Below are 14,827 nucleotides of genomic sequence, written 5' to 3' on the forward strand. Positions count from 1 at the left end.
GTTATGCAACCATCGGGGTGACTGAAAATACCTTACAACTGCATGGAAAATGTTGGGAAATTGGTAACGGGTTCACATAGTACCCAAGGGTATTGACTTGGGGTAATTTTTTGGGTTATTTGCATTGCTCAGAGAGCAAAGACATGTGTTAAATAAACAAATACTAAAGGAAAGGGCACATGAAGTCATCCTTTCTCCCTTCTTTGATTTTTGGGTATTCACCAAAACTACTACATGTGGTAGTTTCACACTTCAATTCCACTTTAAAGCCTACTGAAGGCACATCTCCTCCAGGAAGCCTTCCCTGACTGAGCTCTCCTCTCCTCTTCTCCCATTCGCTTCTGCGCTGCTCATACTCACTCCTTTATCCATCCTCCCTCCCTTTCCTAGAGCACATATGTAGATTTATCTATAATTTATTTATTTATCTATTTATTTATTTCTATTAATGTCCATCTCCTCCTCTAGACTAGTGAGCTCAGTGTGGGCAGGGAATGTGCCTGATGTTATATTGTTCTCTCTCAAGCGCTTAGTACAGTGCTTTGCCCACAGCAGGCACTCAATAAATACGACTGACTGAATAAATGATTGTGGAAAAACAGGTCCCTTCCAGAATCTGGTGTCTGCCCTACTTCCAATTATAGAAAACTAATTAGGTTTTAAAATGGCGGGGGGGCTGGTTGATATGACCCCATGCTTCATGACTGAAGCATGATGAATGCTTTTTTTTAATGGCATTTATTAAACGCTTACTCTGTGCAAAGCACTGTTCTAAGCGCTGGGGAGGTTACAAGGTGATCAGGTGGTCCCATGGGGGGCTCACAGTCTTAATCCCCATTTTACAGATGAGGTAACTGAGGCCCAGAGAAGTGAAGTGACTTGCCCAAAGTCACACAGCTGACAATTGGCGGAGCTGGGATTTGAACCCATGACCTCTGACTCACGCTCTTTCCACTGAGCCATGCTGTATCTCATGCTTGTGAGACGCAGCACGGCGTAGTGGATTGAGCCTGGGCTGGGAGTCAGAAACTCATGGGTTCTAATCCCGGCTCCATCACTTGTCTGCTGTGTGACCTTGGACAAGTCACTTCACTTCTCTGGGTCTCAGCTGCCTCATCTATCCAGTAGAGATTAAGACTGTGAGCCCCATGTGATGATGATGGTATTTACTAAGCGCTTACTATGTGGAAAGCACTGTTCTAAGCGCTGGGGAGGTTACAAGGTGATCAGGTTGTCCCACAGGGGGCTCACAGTCAATCCCCATTTTACAGATGAGGTAACTGAGGCGCAGAGAAGTTAAGTGACTTGCCCAAAGTCTCCCATGTGATGATGATGGTATTTATTAAGCGCTTTCGATGTGCAAAGCACTGTTCTAAGTGCTGGGGAGGTTACAAGGTGATCAGGTTGTCCCACAGGGGGCTCACAGTCAATCCCCATTTTACAGATGAGGTAACTGAGGCGCCGAGAAGTTAAGTGACTTGCCCAAAGTCTCACGGCTGATAATCGGCGGAGCCGGAATTTGAACCCGTGACCACTGACTCTAAAGCCTGGGCTCTTTCCACTGAGCCACACCGCTTCTCTGCCCCCGCTGACTGGGGCCCATCTCTGGATTCCCCCCACCCCGCCCAGCTGGGGAGGGAGAGGTGGCCGGGGCTGGGCAGGAGCCGCTCCGCGGGTTCCCGGTGGCAAGAGGGACCGCGCCCCCCCCCTCCATCCCCATCCTGCATGCCCCGCGGCCACGGGCACGTGTGGGACAGGGACTGTGTCCAAACTGATGGTCCTGTATCTACCCCAGTCTGGCACACAGTAAGCGCTGAAGAGCCCGGGCTTGGGAATCCGAGGTCGTGGGTTCGAATCCCGGCTCCGCCACATATCTGCTGTGTGGCCCTGGGCAAGTCACCTCACTTCTCTGAGCCCCAGTTCCCTCATCTGTCAAATGGGGGTTAAGACTGTGATCCCCACGTGGGACGACCTGATCACCTTGTATCCCCCCCCCAGTGCTTAGAACAGTGCTTTGCATATAGTAAGCAGACTTTTATAAGCATAAAAGTAAAAGCATATAAAGCATATATGCTTGCTATATAAGCATATAGTAGGCAGTCTTTTAGACTGTGAGCCCACTGTTGGGTAGGGACTGTCTCTATATGTTGCCAACTTGTACTTCCCAAGCGCTTAGTACAGTGCTCTGCACACAGTAAGCGCTCAATAAATACGATTGATGATGTAAGCGCTTAATAAATGCCATCGTTATTATTATTATGGGGAAGCAGCGTGGCTCAGTGGAAAGAGCCCGGGCTTTGGAGTCAGAGGGTCAAATCCCGGCTCCGCCAATTGTCAGCTGGGTGACTTTGGGCAAGTCACTGCTCCGGGCCTCAGTTCCCTCATCTGGAAAATGGGGATCAGGACTGTGAGCCCCCCGTGGGACAACCTGATCACCTTGTAACCTCCTCTTCGCTTAGAACAGTGCTTTCTCCCCCTTCTAATAATAATGATAGCATTTATTAAGCGCTTACTATGTGCAAAGCACTGTGAATGTGAGCCCACTGTTGGGTAGGGACAGTTGCTATATGTTGCCAACTTGTACTTCCCAAGCGCTTAGTACAGTGCTCTGCACACAGTAAGTGCTCAATAAATACGATTGATTGATTGATTGATTGACTGAAGAAATAACCACAAATTACACGAGCAGATTATCTGATTTCCGTACTTTGCTCTGCAGGGGCGTCCTTACTCGAAGGCATGTTTGGGGGAAAAAGACTAACAGAGTCCTAAAGATGGACGAGACCTTGTCAAGATCACCTGGTCCTATCTCCAGGCAAGAGAATGTGAACAAACGATCCAGGGCAATTCGTCGTGTGTTCTTTTCTCAAAAATCTTCAGAAACAGATACCCTACTACCATCCTTGGAAGCTGAACACAGTGTTTTACCAACCTAATCGGGAAGATTCTCATGAACTGAGAGGAACTCATTTTGAATTGCTGAAATAATAGTAATAATGATGGCCTTTATTAAGCGCTTACTATCAATCAATCAATCGTATTTATTGAGCGCCTACTGTGTGCAGAGCACCGTACTAAGCGCTTGGGAAGTACAAGTTGGCAACATATAGAGACAGTCCCTACCCAACAGTGGGCTCACAGTCTAAAAGGGGGAGACAGAACAAAACCAAACATACTAACGAAATAAAATAAATAGAATAGATATGTACAAGTAAAATAAATAAATAAACTGAGTAATAAATATGCACAAACATATATACATATATACAGTGCAAAGCACTGTGAAATCTTTTTACTTTAAGCCAGTTTCCTCTCATTCAGGTATGAGATAACCCAAGTGAGGAACACATAATAATAATAATAATAATAATAATAATAATAATAATAATAATAGTATTTGTTAAGCATTTTCTATGTGCCAAACACTGTTCTAAGTGCTGGGGTTGATTGACACAAGGTAATCAGTTGGACACAGTGCCTGTCCCACATGGGGCTCACCCTCTTAATCCCTGTTTTACAATTGAGATAACTGAGGCACAGAGGAAGTGAAGTGACTTGCCCAAGGTCACACAGCAGATGAACGGCGGAGCCGGGATTAGGCTCTCCCACTCGACCACACAGATGAGGGGGAGAAGTCCAGAAGCTGCCTCCGGATACCTCTTCCTGAGGGAAAAGCTCATTTGCACAGGCTGTCAATCAATCACCTGGACAACTGGAGCCCAGCCAATTACAGAGGAAAGACAAGAAGTCCCAGAGCCAAGATCCAAACTCCCAAGGCAGCTACTTAGGAAAGTGTAGCATTAGGGTTGGAGGGTGGGGGGTGTCACCCCAGGCTTAAATTTATTCTACTGTTGTACAACAATTGTGCATTGAAACACTTAATTAAGTAAATGTGGGTTGTCTGGGTAATCTTGTGTGTAGGATTCACACACTAGGAAGGATCATTATGGCAGGAGGGAGTGGTTATTTCTGCGTTTCTTCATGCCTTAGCAACCAGTCCTTACAGAGCAGGATTAGCTAGCTGAACCCCAGATGCTTTATGTGGTTCCAAATCCAAAAGCCATGAGACAGTAGCACAACAACAATAATAATAATAATAATAATAATAATAATAATAATAATAATAATAATAATTCACTGAACCACATTTATCAAGCACTTAATAATAATGATGGCATTTACATAATAATAATAATGATAATAATAATAATGGCATTTACATAGTACTAAGCACTGGGGAAGTTACAAGGTGATCAGGTTGTCCCACAGGGGCTCACAGTCAATCTCCATTTTAAAGATGAGGTAACTGAGAACAGCTAAATGACTTGCCCGAAGTCACACAGCTGACAATTGGGAGAGGCAGAATTTGAACCCATGACCTCTGACTCCAAAGCCCCTGCTCTTTCCACTGAGCCACGCTACTTCTCATCGTGCAAAGCACTGTACTGAAGCACGTGGCAGACTGCAATATAACAACACATTCCCTGTCCACAATAGTGATATTTGTTAAGTGCTTACTACGTGTCAAACACTGTATTGAACTTTGGAGTAAGATACGAGATAATCACGGTCCCTGTCCCACATGGGGCTCACAGTCTAAACAGGAAGGCCAACAGGTGTTGAACCTCCATTTTACATTTGAGGAAACAAATACAGAGAAGTTAAATGACTTGCTCGACATCACGCAGCAAGCTAATGCCAGAGCCAGGACTAGAACCCAGGTCCTCTGACTCCCAGGACTCGGCTTTTTTTCCCACTAGGCCCAAGATATTGTCAGCCTCAAATATAAACAGCTGAAGGCGTTAGGATCCTAGGGCTACCGACCGGCAGAAGAGACCTTCAGAATAGTCACAATCATTGACCAAGGTAGCACCCACCACACATCCACAAGGAATTTGGGAAAGGACAGCTCAGCATTCTCCACATGAAAACTTGTCATACACAATGATGGTTTAGTTTGTCTCTAGTCAGAAACAGCATGGCAGAGTGGATAGAGCATTGGCATGGTCATGGGTTCTAATCCCAGCTCCTCCACTTGTCCGCCACTTGTCCACTGTGTGCCTTTGGGCAACTCACTTTACTTCTCTTTACCTCACTTACCTCATCTGTAAAATGGGGATTGAGAATGTGAACCTCATGTGGGACGGGGACTGTGTCTGACCGAAGTGCGTAACGAATACCATGGTTATTATTATTATTACTATTGTTTGAGGGGAAAAAAAAGGCAGACAATTTGCATACTGCGATAATTTTCCCTTGTAATTACATAGCCTCCTGAACAAAAGCTTTTAGTAATAACAATAATAAAGAATCTTGGGAGTTACATGGTAACTAACTTATTTCTCAGGAGAGAAAAAAGAAATGAGTAAACAGATTTGAACAGAGTCATACCAATGGGCACCTCATCTTACTGATAAGGGTACGTAGCTTTACTGTTTAAATGAAGCCTTAAAAAATGGAGGCAGCTAGGGCCAAAGAACAGCCAACCACATGAGAAGGCATTTTCAAAACGGTCCATCATATCCACTGACTAGGCTGCAAAGCCCAATAAATCAACAGACATCACAGTGTTACACAAATGGATTGATAAATGGATTTCAACGGGCATCTTGAGAAAGAGAGTGACGTGCTCGCGAAAGGAATTCTCTACCCCCCAGAGCAGCTATGAGAGAGGAAATGGTGTGAAAATGGCAGCTGAGCTGCCTAGATGTCCCAAGTCAGCCGGGCAATTTGGTCTGAAGAGATTCTCAACAGAGAAAGTGTGAACGTCCTGCCGTCTCCTCTGTTCACAACCCTAAAGACCGGTGATTCTATTTAGGGATGGTTTGGGATTTTGGGCCATTAAGAATCAGGTAATACTTTGAAAGTTAACTTGCGACTTTGGACAAACAGCCACCCAAAGGTGCTCGATTTGAGCATCTCGCATTCGATGACTGTGGACCCAAACATCGAGCTGAGAAGCAGGGAGAATCAATCAATCAATCGCATTTATTGAGCGCTTACTGTGTGCAGAGCAAAAGAGCACAGGCTTGGGAGTCAGAGGATGTGGGTTCTAATCCTGGCTCCATCACTAGTCAGCTGTGTGACTTCGGGCAAGGCATTTCACTTCTCTGTGCCTCAGTTACCTCATCTGTAAAATCGGGATTAAGACTGTGAGCCCCACGTGGGACAACCTGATGACCTTGTAATTCCTCCAGCACTTAGAACAGTGCTTGGCACACAGTAACTACTTAACAAATATCATCATTATTATTATGATTATTAACTGGAAGCGCATCTTGGAAGTGGTCAGTCAGGATGATGGGGAATTCTTCCAACCTAGAGGGGGCCCTATTAAATTTTTAGTTACACTGTGCACTCCCAAGTGCTTAGTATAGTGCTTTGCATACAGTAAGCGCTCAATAAAGATGGGTGAATGAATGAGTCTACTCAGTAAAAAAATGCATCTCTGTGGCATATCACAAATTATAAAAATGAGGCCATTTGAAAACTGGTTAAGATCACTCCATGGGCAAAACAATGTATCTAAACTGGAGAGATGATAATATGCTTAATATGTCTATACAGAAATTGCTTCACTGATGACTATATATTAAAATCCTCATTGAATATTCATAGAATTTTTGACAAGTCTGAATGCCATATAATTCCAGGCTCTGCAAAGAGCAACTTGATAGCATAGACATGCTAGAGAAGACATTGGGATAATCAGGTCATCTTTGCATTTCTTATAAGGCCAGCAACATCTGTACAAAGACTCTTATTTTCCAGGTTTTTTTTAAATACGTCAAACTGACACACAGAACTCCAAGAAGAAAAATTACCTTCAACTACAATGGTTGAGTGAGGCCGTCATAATTTGTTTCCTGACTGAATGGAACGGAAATTCATTTTTTGCCCCATAATAGAAGTAGACAAATAGCAAAACAACCTTTAAAATGATTTTAACTGAATAATTATGACCTCAGTAAAACAAGTATGCTGAATTTAAATAACATAAAATGTGTCAATTCAGAAATCATTAGGATATCTGAGCGCCAGAAGCAAAGACAAGGAGGAAATATTGAGATTCATTATTTAGCAACAGTGGGAAAGATTATTTTTTTAATGGTAATGAACAGAAAGCTGAATACTAATACTTCCCAAAGTCTTGTCCTACTTCGTTCCAAGTTATACATGTTAGCTGGCTTGCTTTTTAAAAATCTCCTTACAGGATACACTGACTACTCTACGTTACAATAATATAGCGAATTCTGACAACAGTTAGTAGCATTCGTGTCAGAAGACAAACAACCAGTGCTTACTTCATTCGTATTTATTGAGCATTTACTATGTGCAAAGCACTATAATAAGTGTTTAGGAGAGATGAATACAACAGACACATTCCCTGCCACAATGAGAGTGACAAAGGGAAAAAACCCCAATTCGTACATTTCGAAGCATTCTAGCAAATGTTCTAGCCCTGTTTTCAAACCCCACAAGAGGGGGACTCCAAAATTTACAAATCAGTTCCAAGTCATTTGCTTATGCTGGGATATGCTCAAGCAACCAACTCGATGGGGATGACTCCCAGGTGAGTTGAAGATAACAGTAATAATGATGTATTTGTTAAGCACTTACACTATGTGATATGCACTGTTCTAAGCGCTGGGGTAGATACAAGGTAATCAGGTTGTCCCATACAGGGCTCACAATCTTGACCCCCAATTTACCAACGAGGGAACTGAGGCACAGAAAAGTTAAGTAGTTTGCCCAAGGTCACACAGCAGACACGTAGCAGAGGCGGAATTAGAACCCACATCCTCTGACTCCCAAGCTCGTGCTCTTGCCACTAAACCCTGGCTCACAATCTTAATCCCCATTTTACAGATGAGGGAATGGAGGCCTAGAGAAGTGAAGAGACTTGCCCAAGGTCACACAGCAGACAAGTGGAGGAGCTTTAGCTTCCGAAAGAGACACCGTCACAGTCCGTTCAACAGGAAGAACCTGTAGGTGCCTCGACTGCTTGGAGTTGTTGGGAAAGATGTGGCCCAAGACCTGGCTGTCGCATAGACTTGATCGTGATTCCAGCTCAGCTTTGGAGCTTGTTCTTTTCCCCATCACTAGGCTAGGACATTCATTTAATCGTATTTATTGAGCGCTTACTGTGTGCAGAGCACTGTACTAAGTGCTTGGGAAGTACAAGTTGGCAACATATAGAGACGGTCCCTACCCAACAGCGGGCTCACAGTCTAGAAGTGGGGGAGCCCCATTCCCCCCACTCTTACTGTAGTGGATCCAGCCCAGATTTGGGAGTCAGAAGGTCATGGGTTCTAATTCCAGCTACACCCCTGTCTGCTGTGGGACCTTGGAAAAGTCACTTTACTTCTAGGTGCCTCATTTACCTCATCTATAAAATGGAGATTAAGACTGTGGACAGTGTCCATCCCGATTTACTTGTATCTACCCCAGCGCTTAGTACAGTACCTGGCACAAAGTAAGCACTTAACAAATACCACAATTATTATTATCATTATTTGTCTCTAAGTCAAGTGCTTTGAAAGAAAAACCTTAAGCCCCCCTCTATATGGAATTTTGTTCAAAATATTTTAATCAATGATTTTCCTTTGTCAGATAACAGGTAAACTATATAAAGCCAAGAGACTAAGAAAATACCTATAAATCTAACGACTACTCTTCCTCCTAGATCAAAAACATTTGGACAGTTAAATCTATCAAGTCTTGTCCTTGCTGAGGGTGACCAAGTTGACTGTAGCAAGTTTTCCTTTCTGTCAGTCTAGGAAAGCTGGCATAATTTAGAAAATCTAAACATTTCAAATGTTTTGGTCTTTGCAAGATGTTATTTTCTCTAGAACTGTTTTATGAAACATTTTAATGAAGAAGAATGTTTTGAACTAGTAAAAAGCAAAAGCTGGTGATAATAGGAGAGGCTCAACCTTGGTTACAAATGAGCCTTGGACAAAGTCCCTAAGAAATGTTCATGAGTCAAAAAAATACAAATAAAATCCTTCTTGATTTTCACATCTGCTTACCAAAGAAAACTGTTTTAAAGACAGACAGGCCCAAATCAGAGGCATTTTTACAGAAATGTTGACTGTAGTGGGCTAGGGAACATGTCTACCAACTTTGCTATACTGTCCCCTTCCAAGCCCTCAGTGCAGTGCTCTACACCGAGTGAGTGCTCAATAAAGCAGGATGGCTTAGTGGAAAAAGCATGGGCTTGGAAGTCAGAGGTCATGGGTTCTAATCCCAGCTCCACCAATTATCAGCTGTGTGACTCTGAGTAAGTCACTTGACTTCTCTGTGCCTCAGTTACCTCATCTGGAAAATAGGGATTAAGTCCGTGAGCCCCACGTGGGACAAACCTGATTACCTTGTGTCTACCCCAGCGCTTATAAAAATGCTTGGCACATAGTCAGCACTTAGCAAATATTATTATTATCATTATTAATAGTAATATTGATAAATATGATTGATTGATTTACACACCTCTCAACAAAAACAGGAAAGTGCTTATGGCACCTACGGCAGGTATGAGCAGGGAATTCAGGGATGGCAAGGCAGGCAGAGCCAGAAGATGGAGTTTGTAGCCAAAGCACACAAGGCTAGACTATGAGGTCATTGCGGGCAGGAAGTGTCTACCAATTCTACAAGAAGCAACGTGCCCCAGTGGCGTGGGAGTCAGAAGGACCTGAGTTCTAATCCCAGCTCCACCATTTCTATGCTCTGTGACCTTGGGCAAATCACTTCACTTCTCTGGGCTTCAGTTATCTCATCTGTAAAATGGGGATTAAGATTGTGAGCCCCATGTGGGGCATGGACTGTGTCCAACCTGATTAGCTTATGTCTACCCCAGCACTTAGAACAGTGCCTGGCACATAGTAAGCACTTCACAAATACCATATTAAAAAGCGAAACAAAAAGGAAAACAAACTCTTTTGTACTTTCCCAAACAGAGCAGTGCTCTAAGGCTGTGCTCTAAGCACTGTAGGCACTCAATAAATACCATTGATGATGATGTTAGGCAAGAAACTGAAAAATCCAGATGGGCATACAGAACTAATTGGGCTGCAGTTTGGTAGCACAAATGCTTTGCCTCCCAAGCTCTCTGAGACATTAGAACGGCCCAAAATAGAAGTCAGTCATTTGCAAAAACTTCACTATTTCCAAAGGCACTATTTCCAAAGGCAGCATATGCTATAATATTATGAAGGTGCAACAGGACTCACTGTTTAATTCTGAACTGAGCTCTAATTACATTATTTGACTGCATGAGTAAAGTTTGTTTTTAACACCACAGAGCAAACATTATCATATTAACAGTTTTTATAGAGCTTTAGCATGTGTAAATTTATTAAAGTTCAAAAATTAGCATTTTTTCCAACAGACAGATTCTCTTCCTCTAATATACTAATTTCAACAGTAGGTTTCACTGAGCCAAGAATCTTTGGTAAAAATCATGACATACGCAGGTACGTATATATGATACTGTATTTCCTTAATCCTGTCATAATTCCTTACAGAAATAATCAACGGTTCAATTTGCTCTTTGGTTAAAAAAAAAAAAAAAGGATTTAAATCTACAGAATTTAAATGGGGGAGGGGGAGCGCGATCCAGGAAGCAGCATGGCCTAATGGATGGAGTTGGGCCTAGGAGTCAAAAGGACCCGGGTTCTAATCCTGACTCCACAAGTTGTCTGTGGGGTGACCTGGGGTAAGTCACTTCACTTCTCTGGGCCTCAGCCACCGCATATGGAAAATGGGGTTTAAAACTGTGAGCCTCATGTGGGAAAGGGACTGTGTCCAACCTGCTCAGCTTGTATCTGCTCCAGCAGTTCTTGGCACATAGTAAGTGCTTAACAAATACCATCATTATGATTATTACTCAAAACATTCCACTGGTTGTTCATTCCTCTCTGTGTCAAGCGGAGCTTTCTGACTATTATAGGCTTTAAGCCCCTCCATCAGCTATCTACTCCTCTCAGAATGGCAGCTGGAGAGTTTCCAGTACTCTACTAGCCTCAGCTATGAGAGGGAGAGTCAAGCAGAGGCCTATCCATTCCATTCCTAGCTTGGCCAGTGGCTAGAGAGAGGAAGGCAATCTGCTACAAGTCAAATCTCACCTGTGCTGGGCAGCAGTGGCACGGGAGAGAGTCGACGGCAATGGAAAACCACTTTCATATTCTGACCAAGAAAACCCTCCGAATCCACTACCAGAACTATTGCAGATGAAGATGGGGCATTCTGGGAGAGATGTGTTCATGGGGTCACTATGGATCGGAGATGACTCGATACATAAGACAAGATCAGCTCTCTCCCTCCTACTTATCTGCTCCCGCTCTTTGTTCTTCTCCTGCTAGTCTCCTTCTTGTGCCTCATCCTCGTCTCTCCCGCCACTGACCTCCTGATCACACACCCTCCCTTCTAACTTCACATCTGACAGACCACCCTCTCTCCATCTTCAAATTCCATCTGGAAATACATTTAAGACTGTGAGTCCGTTGTTGGGTAGCGACTGTCTCTACATGTTACCGACTTGTACTTCAATGAATCTAAAAGATCTTCCCCCTTTGAAAGCTCAATATGGGCAGGGAGCATGCTGCTAATTCTGTTGTACTGTACTCCCCCAAGTGCTTAGTACAGTGCTCTGCACATAGCAAGTGCTCAATAAATACCACTGATTGACTGATTCTACCAAAAATGTACATATGGGAAGCTGATTTAATAGTTAATAATAATCAAGGCATTTGTTGAGTGCTTACTATGTGCAAAGCACTGTTCAAAGCACAGGGGTAGATATGAAGTAATCAGGTTGGACACGGTCCCTGTCCCACATGCACTGAAGCACAGAGAAGTGAAGTGACTTGCCCAAGGTCACACAGAAGACCAGCGGTGGAGTCTGGATTAGAACACATGACCTACTGACTCCCAGGCTCTAGCCACTATGGTCTTACTGCTTCTCAATTTAAGGGCGAGGGACTCTCCTCTCATGCTCAGGCAGCGAACCCGGACAGGGGATCAGAGCTGTTCAGAGTCAATCAATCAATCCATGATATTTATTAAGCAGTTACTGTGGGCAGAGCATTGTAGTATTAAGCGTCTGGGAGAGTACAGTATAACAGAGTTGGTAGACATGTTCCCTGCCCACAATGACCTTAGAGTCTAGAGGGGTAGACAGACATTATTAAAATAAATCAATAAATTACAAATATGTACAAAAGGGCTGTGAGGACACTCCCCACGATTCTGCCAACTCTCTTCCACACACCTTTCACCATTTCCCAGAAACCTACTTACTGCAGGAATGGAGGAGGATCTGGAGTGGCTGCTTGTCCCAGAAGCAACAGGTGGGACAATAGGGCTCAATGCATTAGATTTCCAAAAGGGCAAACTTCCAGGGATTAGTTAAGTATCTCCATATACTGCATTTGATGCTTCCAAGCAATTCAAGAGGCGTTGAGAAATATCTAGACTTCAGTCACAGTTTCCCAGTTCCGATGGCTGAGAATTTTAAAATGCTCACGCTCCTCTTTATTTTTTTTTCCTATTATAGGAAACCGGTCCAAGTCCAAGGAAAATTACAGATTAAAACAGTACCCTGGGATCGTGTTTCTCAAACTCTGCTGTGGCTACCACAGGCGCGTACACCACAACATTGGCGGCCACATCTTTTAAAAATAAATTGATTCAAGTCAAACTAGCAGAGGGCCCTGAAACACTCACAGTAGTTTTACATCAACTCATTGCCTCTCCATCTGTCCGTTTCTGCCCCTCTGGGGCTGCCTATCAGGCGCTCCATATTATTAGCTCTCTGGCACTTGCTTTGTCACTGTCTCTGTGTAGTTGGTTTCATCCGGGCCTAATGGTTACATTTGAAGAACACAGCAGAATGGCCTTCGATGGAGAATATTGGCCATTTTCCTGCTTCTTTTAAAGGGATTAGAGTATGCTGAAAATCGTGAGCTCCTGGTGGCATCTCCCAATTCAAGTACTAAATCAAAATACCACTTGAAGTTTGCCATTTTGCCTTTTGATCTCGTAAGAGTCGTTGTTTTGGGGGGCAATGATAGTCTTGTGAGTATACACCGGACAAGTTATTGACCCAGACAGAATGATTCTTTGTTAAACTAACATAACAAACTTATTGTTCTATTGTACTCTCCCAAGTGCTTAGTATAGTGCCCTGCACAGAGTAAGTGCTCAATAAATACGATTGCCTGCCTTACCTCAGAGACCCAGGGGAATCAATGTCAATGTTGCTTCTAAGAGCCCAATTTACAGGTAATCTATTCAAGGGAAGACAAAGGGCAGTTATATTTCTACATATAAACCTGTATCAAAATTATGATACATGGATTTCAATGTCTTCTAACACCAGCCCCCCTGATGACACTGAATCACGGTGGGGGGAAGGGAAGGCCTGGAGAAGGGACACAATGGGGTGGAAGATGGGATATAAAACTTCAGGAGGCCAGAGGTTACCAACAGGCGAAGTCACCAGGAAACAGTGATCCATCTGATGAAAGAAAAATGCATCTACTCTTCTGTGGAACTATTCTGCATCAGTATATATTCAGTTATAGTACTGATCAAGACAAGACAAAATTCAGGACAATCTGGGTAACGATAGGTCTGATCAAAGAAAAATGCACCTACCCTCTTGTGGAACTATTCTACCTCAGTATAAATCAAACCATAGTACTAATCAAGAAATGAGTACAAACTTCGGGGCAACCCTGGTAACGTTAGAGTCTCCGACATTCCTTCAGAACCAATTCCACCATGTGCACTTGAGAAACTGATTTCAGCCTACACACTTGGAACTGAGATGCAGGATTCCAGAATCAATTGCCTTGAAACGAGTCCAAGAACATTCTGTACTTCGATGGAGTAATTAATGCAAGAAGGATCATTTCATGAATTTAAAAATCATTCACCTGAAGACAAACCAAACTCCCCATTATTTCCTGTAAATTGCCCAATTTATTAAATGTTCCACTAATGGCCTAGGAAGATCACTGTATCTCCCAAAAGTGTACAACTTGCCCCCAGATAGAAGTTTACATAAGAATATGAAGACTAGGAACAATGGAAAACAAATTTGGGTCTTACACGCTCAAGAACTGTAGGAATGAGGACTCATTTTTTAACAACAACAATAATAATAATAATAATGATGGCATTTGTTAAAAGCTTACTATGTGCCAAGCACTCCTCCTCTAAGCACGGAGGGGGATACAAGGTAATCAGGTTGCCCCACATGGGGCTCAGTCTTAATCCCCATTTTACAGATGAGGTAACTGAGGCCCAGAAAAGTTAAGTGACTTGTCCAAAGTCACACAGCTGACAAGTGGTAGAGCCGGGATTAGACCCCATGACCTCTGATTCCCAAGCCCGTGCGCTTTCCACTGAGCCACGCTGTTTCTCCAAACCTGCAATACTGAACACAGGTACTAGGCCCCTAGATTATTCAGAAATGTCAGCCAAGTTGCAAAACCTAAGGAAAATCTTATAGGATGATTATTTAGTTATGGCATTTATTAAGCGCTTACAAAGTGCCAGGCACCGAACTAAGCTCTGGCATGGCTACAAGCTAATTATGCTGGACACGTGGTCCATGTCCCACACTGGGGCTCACAGTCTCAATCCCCATTTTACAGATGAGGGAACTGAGGCACAGAGAAGTGAAGTAAATTGCCTAAGGTCACACAGCAGACAGGTTGCAGAGTCGGGATTAGAACCCAGATGCTTCTGACTCCCAAGCCCGTGCTCTATCCATGAGGCCACGGTGCTTCTCTTGAACCATGATGAGGAGTGGACAGAATCC

The 14,827-nt window shown here is 43.4% G+C and overlaps 1 protein-coding gene and 1 non-coding gene across 4 annotated transcripts in view; one reads left to right on the forward strand and one right to left on the reverse strand.

The window, feature by feature from the left end:
- The window catches only part of CTBP1 (C-terminal binding protein 1), a 368,238-nt gene that overhangs the window by 146,063 nt on the left and 207,348 nt on the right, over positions 1-14,827 (reverse strand). The gene's annotated exons all lie outside the window — the stretch shown is intronic.
- Positions 10,976-11,113, forward strand: LOC119933754. The gene has a single exon (XR_005452627.1). It is a non-coding gene; the product is annotated as a small nucleolar RNA SNORA7 (small nucleolar RNA).

The sequence above is a fragment of the Tachyglossus aculeatus genome, chromosome 10 (genome assembly GCF_015852505.1).
Source record: "Tachyglossus aculeatus isolate mTacAcu1 chromosome 10, mTacAcu1.pri, whole genome shotgun sequence".
Lineage (NCBI taxonomy): Eukaryota > Metazoa > Chordata > Mammalia > Monotremata > Tachyglossidae > Tachyglossus > Tachyglossus aculeatus.